Genomic DNA, 16,947 nt, shown 5'->3' with positions numbered 1-16,947 from the left:
TGGAATTCTCTACTCCAGAGAGCTGTGGATGTTCAGTTGTTGAGTATATTCAAGACAGAAATTGATAGATTTTTGGATACGAAGGGAGTCAAGGGATATGGGGATAGTGCGGGAAGGTGGAGTTGAGGTAGAAGGTCAGCCATGATCTTATTGAATGGCGGAGCAGGCTTGAAGGGCCGAATGGCCTACTCCTGCTCCTATTTCTAATGTTATGTCTTTCAAGTTAGTTATAACCTCTCAGTTCTGGTATAACCATTGCAAATCTTTTTTGCAGCTTCTCCAGTGCCTCTATATCCTTTTTATAATATGGAGATGAGAACAGTGCACAGTACTCCACAAGTGTGGTCTAAATCAAGGTTCTGTACAAGTCCAACATAATCTCTTCACTTTTCAATTCCATTTCTCTAGGAATGAACCCCATTGCTTTTTTTTTTTTTTTATGGCCTTATTATGGCCTGTGCCACTACTTTTGGCGATTTGTGTACCTGTAGCCCCAAGCTAAAGCAGTTAAATTAGCTGTAGCTACAGGTTCTATCCTGTGTCCCACAGGACCCTCCTTATCTTTGAGAATGACACGACACCAACCCTTGGTTTAGGTTGAGCAGCCAAACTAACTTATTGAGCAGCCAAATAAATGGGAGAAACACAACATATAGTTTCACAACAATTCCTGAACTTTGCCAACTCCTCGTATGATAGAAAGTAATAAATAGTTCTGTGTGAAACTAATTGTCATCCATCTTCTTACAGAATAATTATTTTCCCCTTTTCAGATTAAACTACAGGAGTTGTCCCCTTAACTCATACTTTGGAAAGTGTCAGATAGATTGAGAAAACTCTCAATGAGGGGGTTGGAAGAGGAATTTTCCAGAGTTTCTTTCCCTTATTGACCCTGGGTTTTTTATCCGGTTCCAGTACAGAAACAGGCCGTTCAGCCCAACTGGTCTTTGCTTATGTTTATGCTCCACACGAGCCCCCTACCAACCTATTTCATCTTGTCCAATCAGCATAACCTTCTATTTCTTTCTCCCTCATGTATTTATCTAGCTTCCCCTTAAATGTATCTATTACATGGCCAGGAAGTGACCAGTCGTGATGCTCCAGCCATCATGCGTGAGGGGTAGGCTGGATCAGCTGGTCTTTTCCTGCCTGTGACTTTTATACATTTCATAAAACTGGTTGATTTGAAAAGTGCAGGTCAGTAAACACGCCTGAAACAGTTACTAGGCATTGTTGAATTTAAATAATTGAAAAGCAGCTGCCAATCAGACGACACGTATCTAAAAATCTTTCCATCTACAAAACCTTTATTACGTTTTTGTGACACTTGTGTGGTCAACATTTTCCCCCTTTTATAAATTCTTACGTCCACATTAATTGTGGGATTTACCAATTTAACCTGGTCATACGGGTCACTAGGCCCTTCCAACCGTGCTAGCTCTCTCGTGTCTCCGATTTGCATCTCCCAGTCCTCGGTCTGTACCAGAGAGAAACCCCAATGCTGCTACTAACTCTATGCCTCTGCTTTCCAGTGTAGCAAATAAAGATATGGAGAGAATGACTTTAAAATATGGACTGGGTTACACCGGTGTGTCCTGGTCCAATGATCCTTGCCCTGTAACTCTAGGAACATAAGAGCAGGAGGAGGCCATTCAGCTCCTCGAGCCTGTTCCGCATTCAGTGAGATCATGGCTGATCTGCAATCTAACTCCATATACCCTTCTTTGCCCCATATCCCTTAATACCTTTAGTTAACAAAAAGCTATCAATCTCTGATTTAAAATTAATAATTGACATAGCATCATCAATTTCCGTTTGCGGAAGACAGTTCCAAACTTCTACCACCCTGTATGTGTAGACGTGTTTCCTAATTTCACTCCTGAAAGGTCTGGCTCTAATTTTTAGACTATGCCCCCTAGCCCTAGAATCCCCAACCAGTGGAAATAGTTTCTCTCTACCAACCCTATCTGTTCCCCCGTAATATCTTGAAAACTTCGATCAGATCACCCTTTAACCTTCTAAATTCTAGGGAATACAACCCTAATTTGTGTAATCTCTCCTCATAACTTAACTCTTAAAGTCTGGGTATCATTCTGGTAAACGTACGCTGCACTCCCTCTAAGGCCAATATATCCTTTCTAAGGTGTGGTACCCAGAACTGCTCACAGTACTCCAGATGTGGTCTAGCCAGGGTTTTGTATAGCTGCAGCATAACTTCTACTCCCTTGTAGTCTAATCCTCTAGATATAAAGGCCAACAATCCATTAGCCTTTTAAATTATTTTCTGTACCTGTTCATGACAATTTAATGATATACATACCTGGACCCCCAAGTCTCTTTGGACCTCCACTGTTTTTAGCTTTTCACCATTTAGGAAGTACCCTGTTCTATCCTTTTTGGTCCAAAATGGATGACCTCACATTTGCCTATATTGAAATCTATTTGCAACAGTTTTGCCCTGTTGATAACCCTTTGTAATTTTATGCTTTCAACTACACTGCCTACAGCGCCACCTATCTTGGCGTCATCAGCAAATTTGGATAATTGGCTTTCTATCCCATCATCCAAGTCATTAATAAATATTGTGAATAGTTGAGGCCCCAACACAGGTCCCTGTGGGACACCACCAGTCACATCCTGCCAATTTGAGTGCCTACCCATTATCCCTACTCTCTGTCTCCTGCCACTCAGCCAATTTCCTAACCAGGTCAATAATTTGTCCTCATTTCCGTGAGCTTCTACCTTAGTTAGCAGTCACTTATATGGGACTTTATCAAATGCCTTCTGGAAGTCCATATAAATAACATCCATAGACATTCCCCTGTCCACTACTTTAGTCACCTCCTCCAAAAATTCAATCAGGTTTGTCAGGCATGATCTACCTTTCACAAATCCATGCTGGCTCTTTGATCAGCTGATAATTTGAGGTGTTCAGTCGCCCTATCCATAATTAATTAGTCTCTAACAATTTCCCAACAACAGATGTTAGGCTAAATGGTCTATAATTCCCTGGTTTCCCTCTCTCACCTTTCTTAAATAGCGGAGTGACATCCGCAATTTTCCAATCTAAAAGGAACAGTTCCTGAATCAAGAGAACTTTGGAAAATTATAGTTAGGGCATCTGCAATGTGCTCACCTACTTCTTTTCAAACCCTGGGATGGCAACCATCAGGTCCAGGGGATGTCACTCTTTAGTGCCATTATTTTCTTCATTACTGTTATTTTACTTGCATTAATAGTCCCTGTTCCCGATTCAATATTAGTTTCCGTGGGATTTCCGGCATGCTATTCTCTTCTTCTGTAAATACTGACGCAAAGTAATTATTCAACATGGCTGCCATTTGCTTATCATTGACAATATCGCCACTTTCAGTTTTTAAGGGGCCTACATTGCTCCTGACTACCCTCTTTTTCCGAATATAATTGTAAAAATTCTGTGTTGATTTTGATATCCTTTGCAAGTTTCTTTTCATATTCCCTTTTTGTAGCTCTTACTATCTGTTTTGTTACCCTTTGCTGTTCTTTGTATCTTTCCCATTCGCTAGGATCGGTGCTATTTTTTGCATTTTTGTATGCTTTCTCTTTTCGTTTTATGCTGTCCCTTACCTCTTTAGTCGTCCATGGCTGTTTATTTTGGCAACTGAGCTCTTGCCCCTCAGGGGTATAAACTGGTTCTGTATCAGATTAAATTCATTTTTAAATATCTCCCACTGAGCTTCTGTCATTTTACCCATTAACAGATTTGCCCAGTTTACTGCGGACAGTCTCTGCCTCATCCCGTTGAAGTCGACCTTACCCAAATCTATAATCTTAGTAGCTGTTTCGCATTTCCCTTTTTCAAACACTACATTGAACTTGATTATGTTATGATTGCTATTGGATAAATGTTCATGCACAGTTAGGCTGTAACTAAATCTGGCTCTTTACTCATTACTAAATCTGATATGGCTTTCCCCCTTGTTGCCTCTAGGACATATTGTTGGAGAAAACTATCCTGGACACAAGAAATGCACTACCTTTCTGACAGGTGCTAGTCTGCTTATTCCAATCTATAGGAAAGCTAAAATCCCCCATTAAAACCACTCTGTCTTTACTACACGCTTGTCTAATCTCTTCATAATGAAGCAGTTCTGTCTTAAATCAGCTATGATCTAACTGAATGGCTGATTTAAGACAGAACTGCTTCATTATTGTCTCACTTTTTTATTAAATTAAAAAGACAGATGCAAAGAAATAAAAGATGTGCATGCTACAAGGCTAAAACACAGCTGAAGGCTTTTGGTAACAAAGTAATGCCTAACCATCGAAATCCGAACATTATGGGGTCAATTTTCAGTGTGCCGTGAGGTGGGCTTTTAGGCGTGCGGGGGGGCAAAAATCCCGAATCCAGGGGTCCCGACAACATCCCGCCCAAAACCCGCCTCCACGTAAGTTTCAAAGGAGGCGGGTACCCGCCCCGCACTGGGACCCGCCGACCCGAGGTGGGAAGGGATTAGTGCCAATTAACTGCCTGTTAACAGGCAGTTTTTAGCCTAATCCCTATTTTGAGGGGTGTCGTGTGGGATTCCCGACGGCTCCAAACCACGCCAGGTTAGAGCAGGCAGGCTGTCGGGTTGAAGGACTTGGAGGGGTCGCGATGTCAGTGTTCAGGTGAGTGATGGGTGCATGAGTGCAAAGGTAAGTGTGTTTGGTGTGTCTAAAGTGTGTAAAGAAGTTTAAATTACCTGAACTTACTTTTACAGCCTTTCTTCCTCTAGGCTTCGGGAGTCCATCATTCAGCTGGCACTGAAAGCTGAATGGCTGCAAGCTGTCAAAAGTGACAGCCTGCAGCTTTCAGTGCTGGTGAGAGTTCTAACTGAGTCTGCGTAGAAGGACTCCGGTTAGAAGTAAGACTGTCAGTGTTTGACAGCTTCAAACAGCTGTGAAACACTGATATTTCATCTGCCAACACGTCTTGACAGATGAAATTTCAGTCTGTGATGTCACCTGTTGCCGGGTGGCCCTTAATTGGCCTGCTGAGCCCGCTCAACAAGGTCAATCAAGGGAAAATCGCGTGGATTGGCCACATCTCGATGGAGGCGGGACTAAAACCTGAAAGTTGTAGTCCTGCCTCCTTCCCGACTGCTGAATGAAAATCCAGCCCTATGTTACAGCCCAAATATACCCAAGACATCCTTTTAAAATGTTAATGTTACCAGCCTTGTGTGAAGACATTTAAAAAAAGCCAATCACCACTGCAAGGCTTGCAACATTCCTTGGAAAAGCTGCCACAATTGAGCCACAGCCCAAGAGTCCCAACAACTTGGCTGCTCCGCTGGCTGAACTGTCGAGCTTCACTCGGCCAAGGACAGGCACTGCCTGCAGTGTGCACCACAATGACACAAGGGCAGCAACTGTATGGCTCAAACAGTCAGGTTACAAAACAAAAACCATGAGCTCACGGCTACAGTGAATTGAAACATAATCCAAATAACTGAAATATAATCGAGATTTATTTCTTCATGCAGGGAGTTGTTTCGATCGGGAATGCACTGCCTGAAAGGGTAGAGGAAGCAGGTTCAATAATAAGTTTAAAAAGGAAATTGGATAAATACTTGAAAAGGAAAAAAAAATTGCAGGGCTATGGGGAAAGAGCAGGGGAGTAGGACTAATTGGATAGCTCTTTCAAAGAGCTGGCACAGGCACAATGGGCCGAATGGCCTCCTTCTGTGCTGCATCATTCTATGATTTGAAGACATGACATTTAGGACCAATGAAGTTTACAACATAGGAGGAGGCAATTTAGCCCATCCATGCTAGCTCTTCGTTAGAGCAATCCAAAATTAATCTCTCTGTCCTGTTCTCTCCCCATAATACTGCACCTTCTTCTGCTTCAAATAATTTACCCAATTAACCTCATTACAGCCTCGGTCCAAACATGGACAAAGGAGCTGAATTCCAGAGGTGAGGCAAGAATGACTGCCCTTGATATCAAGGCAGCATTTGACAGAGTGTGGTATCAATGAGCCCTAGTAAAACTGAAGTCAATGGGAATCGGGGGAGAAAACTCTCTACTGGCTGGAGTCATACCTAGCACAAAGGAAGATGGTTGTGGTTGTTGGGGGTCAATCAACACAATTCCAGGACATCGCTGCAGGAGTTCCTCAGGGCAGTGTCCTAGGCCCAACCATCTTCAGCTACTTCATCAATGACCTTCCCTCCATCATAAGGTCAGAAGTGGGGATGTTCACTGATGACTGCACAGTGTTCAGTGCCATTCACAACTCCTCAGATAATGAAGCAGTCCATGCCCGCATACAACAAGACCTGGATGACATTCAGGCTTGGGCTGATAAGGGGCAGGTAACATTCGTGCCACACAAGTGCCAGGCAATGACTATCTCCAACAAGTGAGCGTCTAACCACTACTCCGACATTCAACGGCATTACCATCGCCAAATTCCCCATCAATATCCTGGGGGTCACCATTGACCAGAGACTTAACTGGACCAGCCACATAATACTGTGGCAACAAGAGCAGGTCAGAGGCTGGGTATTCTGTGGCGAGTGTCTCACCTCCTGACTCCCCAAAGCCTTTCCACCATCTACAAGGCACAAGTCAGGAGTGTGATGGAATACTCTCCACTTGCCTGGATGAGTGCAGCTCCAACAACACAAGAAGCTCAACACCATCCAAGTCAAAGCAGTCCACTTGATTGGTACCCCATCCACCACCTTAAACATTCACTCCCCCCACCGGCGCACCGTGTCTGCAGTGTGTACCATCTACAAGATGCACTGCAGCAACTCACCAAGGCTTCTTCGGCAACACCTCCCAAACCCGCAACATCTACCACCTAGAAGGACAAGGGCAGCAGGCGCATGGGAACATCACCACCTGCAAGTCACACACCATCCTGACTTGGAAGTATATCGCCGTTCCTTCATTGTCACTGGGTCAAAATCCTGGAACACCCTCCTTAACAGCACTGTGGGGAGTACCTTCACCACACAGACTGCAGCGGCTCAACACCACCTTCTCAAGGGCAACTAGGGATGGGCAATAAATGCTGGCCTTGCCAGCGACACCCACATCCCAAGAACAAATACATAAAAAAAAAAAAAAAAAAAAATCGATGCCATGGTTTCTGCCTCAACCGCTCCCAGTAGCTAAGCATTCAATGCTCCAACATGAAGACATTTCTCCTAACTTTTCTCCTCACTCTTAGTGTCAATTTTAAATTGATGACCTCTTATCACTGACTCCCCAACTGGAGGAAATATTATTTCCCTATCCACTCATCAAATCTCCTCCGAGCCTTTTGTTCCAGTAGAAATAGCCCCAGTAACTCAAGTCTCTCCTCATAACTATAGTTTCCCTTCCTTGACATCACCCATGTGAATCTATGCTGTACACACTATTGTTTTTATAACATCTAAACATGCTGGACAGGGCTTGATGGACGGTGCAGACACGATGGGCCGAAGGGCCTCTTTCTGTGCTGTATAACTATGACTCTACGTAGGTATGAGGGGCGAGTTGGCTGAGGTAGATTGGGAAACTACATTAAAAGGTATGACAGTAGACAAGCAATGGCTAGCATTTAAAGAATTAATACATAATTTACAACAAATATACATTCCTTTAAGGCACAAAAATCCCATAGGAAAAGTAGTCCAACTGCGGCTAAGAGAAGTTAAAGATAGCACTAGATCAAAGGAAGAGGCTTATAATGTTGCTAAAAAGGAGCAAGCCTAATGATTGAGAGGATTTTAGAATTCAGCAAAGGAGGACCAAGAAATTGATAAGGAAAGGGGAAAAAAAAAAGTAAATTAGCAAGAGACATAAAAAGATTGTAAATGTTTCTATAGGTATGTAAATAGGAAGAGATTAGTGAAAGTAAACGTGGGCCTATTAGAGGCAGACAGGAGAAATTATAATGAGCAATAAGGAAATGGCAGAGACATTAAACAAATACTTTGGGCAGGATTTTCATTGGGCCGTGGAGGCGGGATTGGAGGCGTGTGGGGGGTTAAAATCCCAAAATCGGGGTCCTGAACCCATCCCGCACCCAACCCACCTCCATGCCAGTTTCAAAGGAGGCGGGTACCCGACCCGCACTGGGACCCGCCTCCCCGAGGTGGGAAGGGGATTAATGCCAATTAACAGGTAGTTAACGGGCAGTTTTTAGCCTAATCCCTATTTTTAATATTGAAGTGTAGGATTCCTGACGGCTCCAAACCACGCCAAGTTAGAGGAGGTTGATCGTCAGGATGAAGGGCTTGGAGGGGTCGAGATGTCCAGTGTTCAGGTGAGTGATGGGTGCATGAGTGCAAAGGTAAGTGTGTTTGGTGTGTGTAAAGTGTTTAAAGAAGTTCTACTAACCTTTACAGCCTTCCTTCAGGTCTCGGGAGTCCCTCATCTCACCGGCACAGAAAGCAGAATGGCTTTGAGCTGTCAAAGGTTGCAGCATTCAGCTTTCTGTTCCGGGGAGATCTCTAAATCAGCCTGAGAGGATGGAATTAATTTAAGAGTGCAGATTGTCAGTGTTTGACAGCTTCAAACAGCTGTGAAGCGCTGATATTTCATCTGTCAAAAGGTCTTGACAGATGAAATATCAATGTGATGTCACCTGTTGCCGGGTGTCCCTTAATTGGCCCGCTGGGCAGGCTCAATAAGGTCAATCAAGTCAAAATCATGTGGGTTGGCTACAGCTCGATGGAGGCGGGACTACAACCCCAAAAGTTGTAGTCCTGCCTCCTACCTGACTCCTCAATGAAAATCCAGCCCTTTGTATCTGTCTCCATGGTAGAGGATACAAAAAACATTCAGGAAATAATGGGGAACCAAGGGGCTAGAAAGAAAGTGGAACTTAAAGAAATCAGTACAAGTAAAAACACAGTACTGGAGAAATTAATGGGACTAAGTGACGACAAATCCCCTGGATCTGATGACCTGCATCCTAGGATTTTAAAGCTTTTAGTTCGTCATGTACAAACTCTTTAATAAAAAATGACTCGTCAGAAATGACTGGGATATAAAAGAACTGCATAATAATGCATTAACACTTCAGAAACGTCACTCAGTTACACGGTTATGCATTGATAAACAATCCAAAAGCCCAAGGTGAGCTGAAAGAGGCATATCTATTCATGCAATTTGTATTAATTTTTTAAGTTTTCAGCGTATTAGCCCATCTCTCATCATGTCACTAAAGCAGTAGCTGCACAAGCAGCAGGAGCAGCGGCTTTCCTATGGCGATGACGCGCTGTACGTCCACATAAGTAATTACAGGAAACTCTTGTTTAAACGGCACCTAACTATCCGGAATTCTCTATTAACTGGCAAAATTCATACTCCGAAAACACCTCAATAACTGGAAATGTTGCCAAGTCTGAGTCGGAGTCTCCCGCGGTGGCCGAGTTAGTCAGTGGGGGTAGTTTTCCAAACTGCCACTACTCAGCTTCTTGGCACTGTCAGAAGTCCAAACACCTCAATAACAGGAGTCTGATTGTTTGTTAAAAATAGCCTCGGTAGATAACCCTCTCTGTCATCCGGAATTTTTAATTAACCGGCACCATCCCGGTCCCAGATACCAGAGAGTTTCCTGTAGAATATTAATCACAATGCAACCAGACAACCAACAAATATAAAGTGTTGTTCTTTAGTTCGCAGTATTAAAAATTGAACAAAAACAGGAATCTGTATTTCCAACTTCAATCACTTCCATTAATAAACGTGGTCTTCTTGAGCCAGCACACTCCCCCCACCCCCCATGTAATATGTCAGAAATGCAGCAATTATTCACAAGTGCAGAAAAACACATACACAATTTGCATCACTGAATTGAAAACAAAAAGCAGGAAAAGCGATGATAACACAGAAATAAACATTCATCTTTCTTCCTGGACAAGAGAACCAATCAGAATGACTTGGAAATGTTTACTAATAAGTTGACGTAAAGATGTTAATTTATGAGTTTCGCTTCTAATGCTTTTCTCTCATTCTCCACAATATTAATCCCTGCTCTTATCACGAAAAGTGATGAATTATTTTGGGTGCTTCCCAATGCAATAGCAGGAAACAAACTTCATTGTACACTCAATTTATAATCTCCTATTTCAAACATTTATACCAAATCAAAATTGTACATTATCAGTTTAATCAAAGTATTTTCTGTGCCTTTCTCAATAAACAATAGTTGTTTCTTCTAAAGTAACTTCCTGCAATTTTTATACATCATTACATAACTCATGTTTCTATTAACACTCCACTAAACTTTTAAGAGGAAATCTATATTTACATTATTCCTGGTAATTGTTTGGACTATAGAACGACAGACAAAATAAAATGGTTTGTGTTGTTCCCCTTTTTTGGTTCTCTTCCTAAACGTCTTAAATGATGCATATTACTTTTTAAAAAGTCAATAAAAAGTAACTCCTACAAATCCTCCCCGCCCTCCCCTCAACAGCATGGTTGCATGTTTGTGTAAAGCTACTTACTTCCGTCGATCGTTCAAAATCAAATATTGAGAAATTTTGAATTTTAAAATGTTTTAAGCATTTCAGAGCCTCTTTAAAAGCATTTGGACTTCAAGATCTGGTTGAAACTTGTTTAGATGAGGGGAAAATTGACTTTCGTTTCCATTTCTTCCAAAATCATATTCGAAACATAGGGGGGAAAAAAGTGTTTAAATTCTTTTTTCTCACAAAATGAGTGTTAAGATTTTTAATGAACTTAAGTCTCGTTGCAGCTTTGACAGAAGTTGCTCCAGGTTTGTCTTTCCCTCTTCAATGCTGTCATTAAACATAAAACAAAAAATAAAATAAACGAATTCCAAACGGAGCTCAAATAAAAAAGTGAATAAAGTGGTTAAACTTCCTAAGAAGGCGCATGTGGCGGTTCCACCGGGTGTCCCTTACACATATAATGTAATATAATTCACTTTAACCTAACTGTACGTGTATTACTTACCTGTTTGGGCTGTTGCCCCTTTAAGACGCGCCCTAACGTCACGTCACGCATTACGTGACGTACGCATGGTGGCCGCTGGCCCGACTCGACCTTCCATGACGGCCGCCAGCACAGCCCGGCCTACCGCGACTTCGGCCGCCAGACATGAGCGACGCAATCCCCCGCGGTAAGCGCCGGCTCAGCTCGGCCTCCAGTTTCTGCTCCCACGGCCGCGACTTCGGCCTGAACGGCTAGCCTCCGCACCGGGTGAACGCGCTGATGTACCGGCGCGGGTCACGTGACCGCCCCAAGCGCGGGCCAATGCGCTAACATCAGGACGCGGTCACGTGACACCCGAAGAGCGGGAAAATGCGACTGAGCGTGATGACATCATCACGCTCTCCCGAGGACTACGGACTCAGTCCTTGTGGAGTCCCCGTCGGGGCAAGACCTACATCGCGGTGTTCCTGCATCCAGCCAGCTTACCTGTTGTATTTCGTCTGTTCAAGTGATTAAACAACTTATTTATCGTTCATCTGAAGTCGAACTTAATTATTTAGTAGGCATTCGCCCTCGGAGGTCAACACGAATACCTACAATTGGTGACCCAACGACATGAGTACAGGAGCTCATCAATTCCAACGCTACAATTGGTGATCCCGTATCCGTGAACGTTTTTCACGGAAGAAACGCGCAACCTGAACCTTGTCTCCTCAGAAGACGACCGACGAACAACCGACTCCGTGGACGGTTTTCACGGAGGAAGCACGCAGCCTGAACCTGGCGACCCCGTCTTTGCGAACGTATTCGCAAGGGAAGCGCAGCCTGGAGGTGATCTTGTTTTTCACGGACAAAACAAAAAAAGCAGCCGGACCTCAATTTTTGTGAACGTTTTTCACAAAAGCACACCATGGAAGCACCAGCCATTTCGCGGTCGCTGCCGCACTTCAGGGAGAAATAACCGCCCTCGTGCTTGGTAAAGGTCGAAGTCCAGTTCACCGGGAGTAGCGACAGGGGGCAGACCACGCATTTGCTTCCCGTCCCCGTAGTCGACTTTTCTACCGCCACGCGGGTCGTCCGCCTCTACGTCCAACGCAACAGCAAGTATAAATCTCTCCAAGTGCAGGGTACAGCATGTTCGGGTCCACAAGATCGGAGCGCGCCCGGCGGGGATACCACGAGAACTCACCCTCGCGAACCACAAGGGCGCACTCCGCACGCAACGCGAGGACCCATCCCTCACGGACCACGAGGACCCATCCCTCGCAAGCCACGAGGCTCCACCCCTCGTGCAACTCGAAGACTCGTTCCCCGCCGACGACGCACCAGCCCGTCGGCCTGCTGGTTGTGTTACCTATCATACTTGCCAGCGAATAAGAGAAGCGTGCCGCCTTCTCGGCAGTTGTTTCACTAAGTCAACAGCAACAAGCAGCGTTGCCGCACTTCCGGCAGTTTCCCCCCACCGAAAGCGACGACAACCCGGTCCGTCCCACCATTTCTCTGGTCCATCAGCACAAGGGTCCGGAGGCGATTCCTCTCCATAGAGCATGTGCTAGAAACAGGTTTTAAGCTACAGCAGGTCAAAAGCCTGCACTCTGATTTTCACAACCGGACAAGCACCAAACAAATAGCCTTCCTACTGGAACATTGACAGAAAATGGAGGTGTACAATCCCTCTACACCTCCATCCCCCACCCGGATGGCCTGAGGGCACTCCGCTTCTTCCTTGAACAGAGGCCCGACCAGTCCCCATCCACCACTACCCTCCTCCGCCTGGCTGAACTTGTTCTCACATTGAACAACTTCTCCTTTAACTCCACTCATTTCCTCCAAATCAAAAGGCGTTGCCATGGGTGCCCGCATGGGTCCTAGCTATGCCTGCCTTTTCGTGGGCTATGTGGAACAATCTTTGTTCCAGTCCTACTCGGGTCCCCTCCCTCACCTCTTTTTCCGATACATTGATGACTGTATCGGTGCCGTTTCCTGCTCTCGCCCCGAACTTGACAATTTCATTCACTTTGCCTCCAATTTCCACCCTTCCCTCACCTTCACATGGTCCATCTCTGACTCTTCCCTTCCTCGACTTCTCCGTCTCCATCTCTGGGGATAGGTTATCGACCAATATTTACTACAAGCCCACTGACTCCCACAGCTACCTGGACTACACTTCCTCCCACCCCGCTTCCTGTAAGGACTCTATTCCATTCTCCCAGTTTCTCCGCCTCCGCCGTATCTGCTCCGACGATGCCACCTTCCACACCAGTGCTTCAGACATGTCTTCCTTTTTCCGCAACCGAGGATTCCCCTCTACCGTGGTGGACACTGCCCTCGACCGTGTCAGTTCTATCTCCCGCACCTCTGCCCTCACCCCTGCCCCTCCCTCCCGGAACCACGATAGGGTTCCCCTTGTCCTCACCTTTCACCCCACCAGCCTCCACATTCAACGGATCATCCTCCGGCATTTCCGCTACCTCCAGTGATCCCACCACCAAACGTATCTTCCCCTCCCCTCCCCTCCCCTTTCAGCATTCCGCAGGGACCGCTCTCTCCGAGACACCCTAGTCCACTCCTCTATCACCCCAAACAGCCCTTCCCCTTCGCCTGGCACCTTCCCGTGCAAGCGGAGGAGGTGTAACACCTGCCCCTATACCTCCCCCCTCCCCACTGTCCAGGGCCCCAAACACCCCTTCCAGGTGAAACAGCGATTTACTTGTACTTCTCGCAATCTAGTATACTGTATTCGCTGCTCACGATGCGGTCTCCTCTACATTGGGGAGACCAAACGCAGATTGGGTGACCGCTTTGCGGAACACCTCCGTTCAGTCCGTAAGGGTGACCCCGAGCTTCCGGTCGCCTGTCATTTCAATTCACCGCTCCATTCCCACTCGGACCTCACCGTCCTTGGCCTCTTGTACTGTTCCACGGAAGCTCAACGTAAACTCGAGGAACAGCACCTCATCTTCCGATTAGGCACTCTGCAGCCTTCCGGTCTCAATATCGAGTTCAACAATTTCAGATCATAACCTCGGCCCCTATTTCATTTTTACTTATATTTTTCCACTCCTTTCCTCCCCCCCCCCCCTTTCCTTTTGTTTCTCTCTCACACCTGGCAGCTATCTTTTGCCCTGCCAGTACACTTTACACCTAATCCCAGCCTATTACCATCTCGTCTAGCTTCTAATCTCTTACTTCTTTTGGTTCTTTTATTCTTTTGTCCGATCGCAGCCCTGCCTTCGATCTAGTTCCTTTTCTCTCCAGTTTTGAAGAAGGGTCAAACCCGAAACGTCAACTCAAATTTCTCTCCACGGATGTTGCCTGACCTGCTGAGTTTTTCCAGCATTTTCTGTTGTTATTTCGGATTTCCAACATCTGCAGTATTTTGCTATCTTACTATTCCTTCTACTGTTTCATTGCTGATATCAGGCCTTGTAATATCCATAGGTTCTGCAAAACTGCGTTTACTGGCTATAAACGAGGCTTTCGAAACCAAAGAGCACTGCTCTCCTGAAGATTGAGGGGGTTTATTGCCGCGAGGAAACGGAATTTTACCTGGGCACGAGAGGTGCCTACGTCTACAAAGCAAAGAACAGCACTGTCACTCCTGGTGGTAAACCACACAAGACTCGTGCTCATTGAAACAGTGGCATGGTCTGTGCAAAGTCCAGCAGTAACCTGCCTACCAGGGCTATGGGGCACAGGATTTGTGCGAAGCTGTACCCATCAAGGATTTGAAGCACAGCTGCACGTCGATTGACAATACATAGCAAATGTTTCCTAGTCTACCTGGTTAATTTCCAATTCCTTTGGCACCGCAAGGCAGAGAGTTGAATGTAATGTTGAGATGAGACATCATCGATGACTACTGTCCGCTCTACTATATGAAATGGCATTTCCCGGAAGCCTCTCAGTGATTTCATGCAATGAAGGTGACCATTTTCTTCGGAAGACACACACGGAACATTAATTGCCCAAAAGAACAACTACGTGGCAGTCTCGCTCAGTGAATCCTTCAGGTTGGCTTGATTGGGAAATATTGGAATGAATCCACAGCTCAGTCTCCTTACACCTCAGACTCACAAACCATCCTTTTTAGGATCTGCCTTTGACATGTGTGTGATTGATAGCCCAGCCCTCAACAGACAAGTAGAGCAAGAGTCAGAAATGGAGCTCAAGATGCACACCCCCTTGCTCAATCACTTCCTCAATGTTGCTGCCTCACCAGTTTTTAGTTTCAAACACTTTGGCAGGGGCAATCAAGGGGTAAAATTGTTGCGTCACCGTGTGGACAGTGGCTCTTCCAATTGCCTTCCTGATGAAGAACTCGATTTGGTCACTCCAGTCAGTGAAGAGGACTTAAAAAATGAGGCTCAATGCAGGGCCAGTTAACCTTTTAGTCCTACTATCATCCTAAAAGCTTCTCACAGCTTCGAAGCATCAGAAATTCAAAAACGAAAAAGGGACAATCCTTGCTATTTACAGTCAAACACCAAAGGAAACATGTAAACAACTACTAGAGTATTCTTTGACGAGTTACAACTCCCTGTATCTTCACTCTGTTGTGTTACCGTCATAGCACTACGGCACGCACCGTTCCGTGCGTTCCAGTCTCCTGCAGATTTGGTCAGACTGGGGACTTTGTGGTTTTCCTTTTTCACTAACGTCGACAATGCCATAATCCGCACCTGCCCGGCTTGCAAGCCACCATGAGTTGGCCAGCATATTTTGATATCGCCCGCCTGACCATCAACCGCCATCGTCGTTACGGCACACCAGGTACGATCGTCCACCTCCATGACACGGCCCGCTGTTTCGCCCAGGCGCCCGTTCGAACCACGGGCTGCAGAGGTCGCACGTCTCCACGGTCCTTCGCTTGACGGATACGTTTTATTCGCCATGACGCGCGTAAGGATCCGCTTATGACCAGCATCTTCAGACCTCGTCCGCCAAGTCGAGACAGCACGCCCACTGAGACCACCTGCTCGTCAGACCATCTCATCTTTGGACTTTCGTTAAAGCGAATTCTGGGGGGGGGGGGGGGGGGGCGCATGTGGCGGTTCCACCGGGTGTCCCTTACACATATAATGTATATAATTCACTTTAACCTAACTGTACGTGTATTACTTACCTGTGGGGGCCGTTGCCCCTTTAAGACACGCCCTAGCACGCTGACGTCACGTCACGCATTACGTGACGTACGCGCGGCGGCCGCCGGCCCGACTCGGCCTTCCATGACGGCCGCCGGCACAGCCCGGCCTACTGCGACTTCGGTCGCGTCGGCCGGCAGACATGAGCGACGCGATCCCCCGCGGCAAGCGCCGGCTCAGCTCGGTCTCCAGCTCCTGAGGTCGCGACTTCGGCCTAAACGGCCAGCCTCCGCACCGGGTGAACGCGCCGACGTATTGGCGCGGGTCACGTGACCGCCCCAAGCGCGGGCTAACGCGCTATCAGGACGCGGTCACGTGACACCCGAAGAGCGGGAAAACGCGACTGAGCGTGATGACATCATCACGCTCTCCCGAGGACTACGGACTCAGTCCTCGTGGAGTCCCAGTCGGGGCAAGACCGACATCGCGGTGTTCCTGCATCCAGCCAGCTTACCTGTTGTATTTCGTCTGTTCAAGTGATTAAACAACTTATTTATCGTTCATCTGAAGTCGAACTTAATTATTTAGTAGGCATTCGCCCTCGGAGGTCAACACGAATACCTACACGGTGAGGTTATCTATCCCCAGCCTTGGCGATGAGTTGGGATCAGTTCTGGAGAAGTTGTTGCCTCTTTTTCTGCTGCCGTCCCCTCCGTCTCTCACAGACTCTGAGGTACAAACAGGGGCACAAACATTTTTCCCCTCTCTCATAACATGACTTAAATAACTGATATACTCTTTGAAAAAGGGGACAACACCTGGCAAAATTTAACTGGAACTTACCACAGGACATTCAACATCACTATCCCATATTTTTTTCCAGCTTTAATCAATCTTCTGAATTAAAAAATTCTCATTTTTGTTTCACCG

The 16,947-nt window shown here is 46.0% G+C and overlaps 1 protein-coding gene and 1 pseudogene across 1 annotated transcript in view; one reads left to right on the top strand and one right to left on the bottom strand.

The window, feature by feature from the left end:
- Window positions 1–16,947, bottom strand: part of ogfrl1 (opioid growth factor receptor-like 1) — a 93,599-nt gene that overhangs the window by 55,176 nt on the left and 21,476 nt on the right. The gene's annotated exons all lie outside the window — the stretch shown is intronic.
- On the top strand, window positions 11,020–14,665 carry LOC147112390 (large ribosomal subunit protein eL33 pseudogene; annotated as a pseudogene).

The sequence above is a fragment of the Somniosus microcephalus genome, chromosome 9 (assembly GCF_052327205.1).
Source record: "Somniosus microcephalus isolate GS21.2 chromosome 9, FLI_Smic_1.0, whole genome shotgun sequence".
Taxonomy (NCBI): Eukaryota; Metazoa; Chordata; class Chondrichthyes; order Squaliformes; family Somniosidae; genus Somniosus; species Somniosus microcephalus.
Note: the sequence above shows the minus strand (reverse complement) of the source record. Positions and strands in the feature narration are given on the sequence as shown.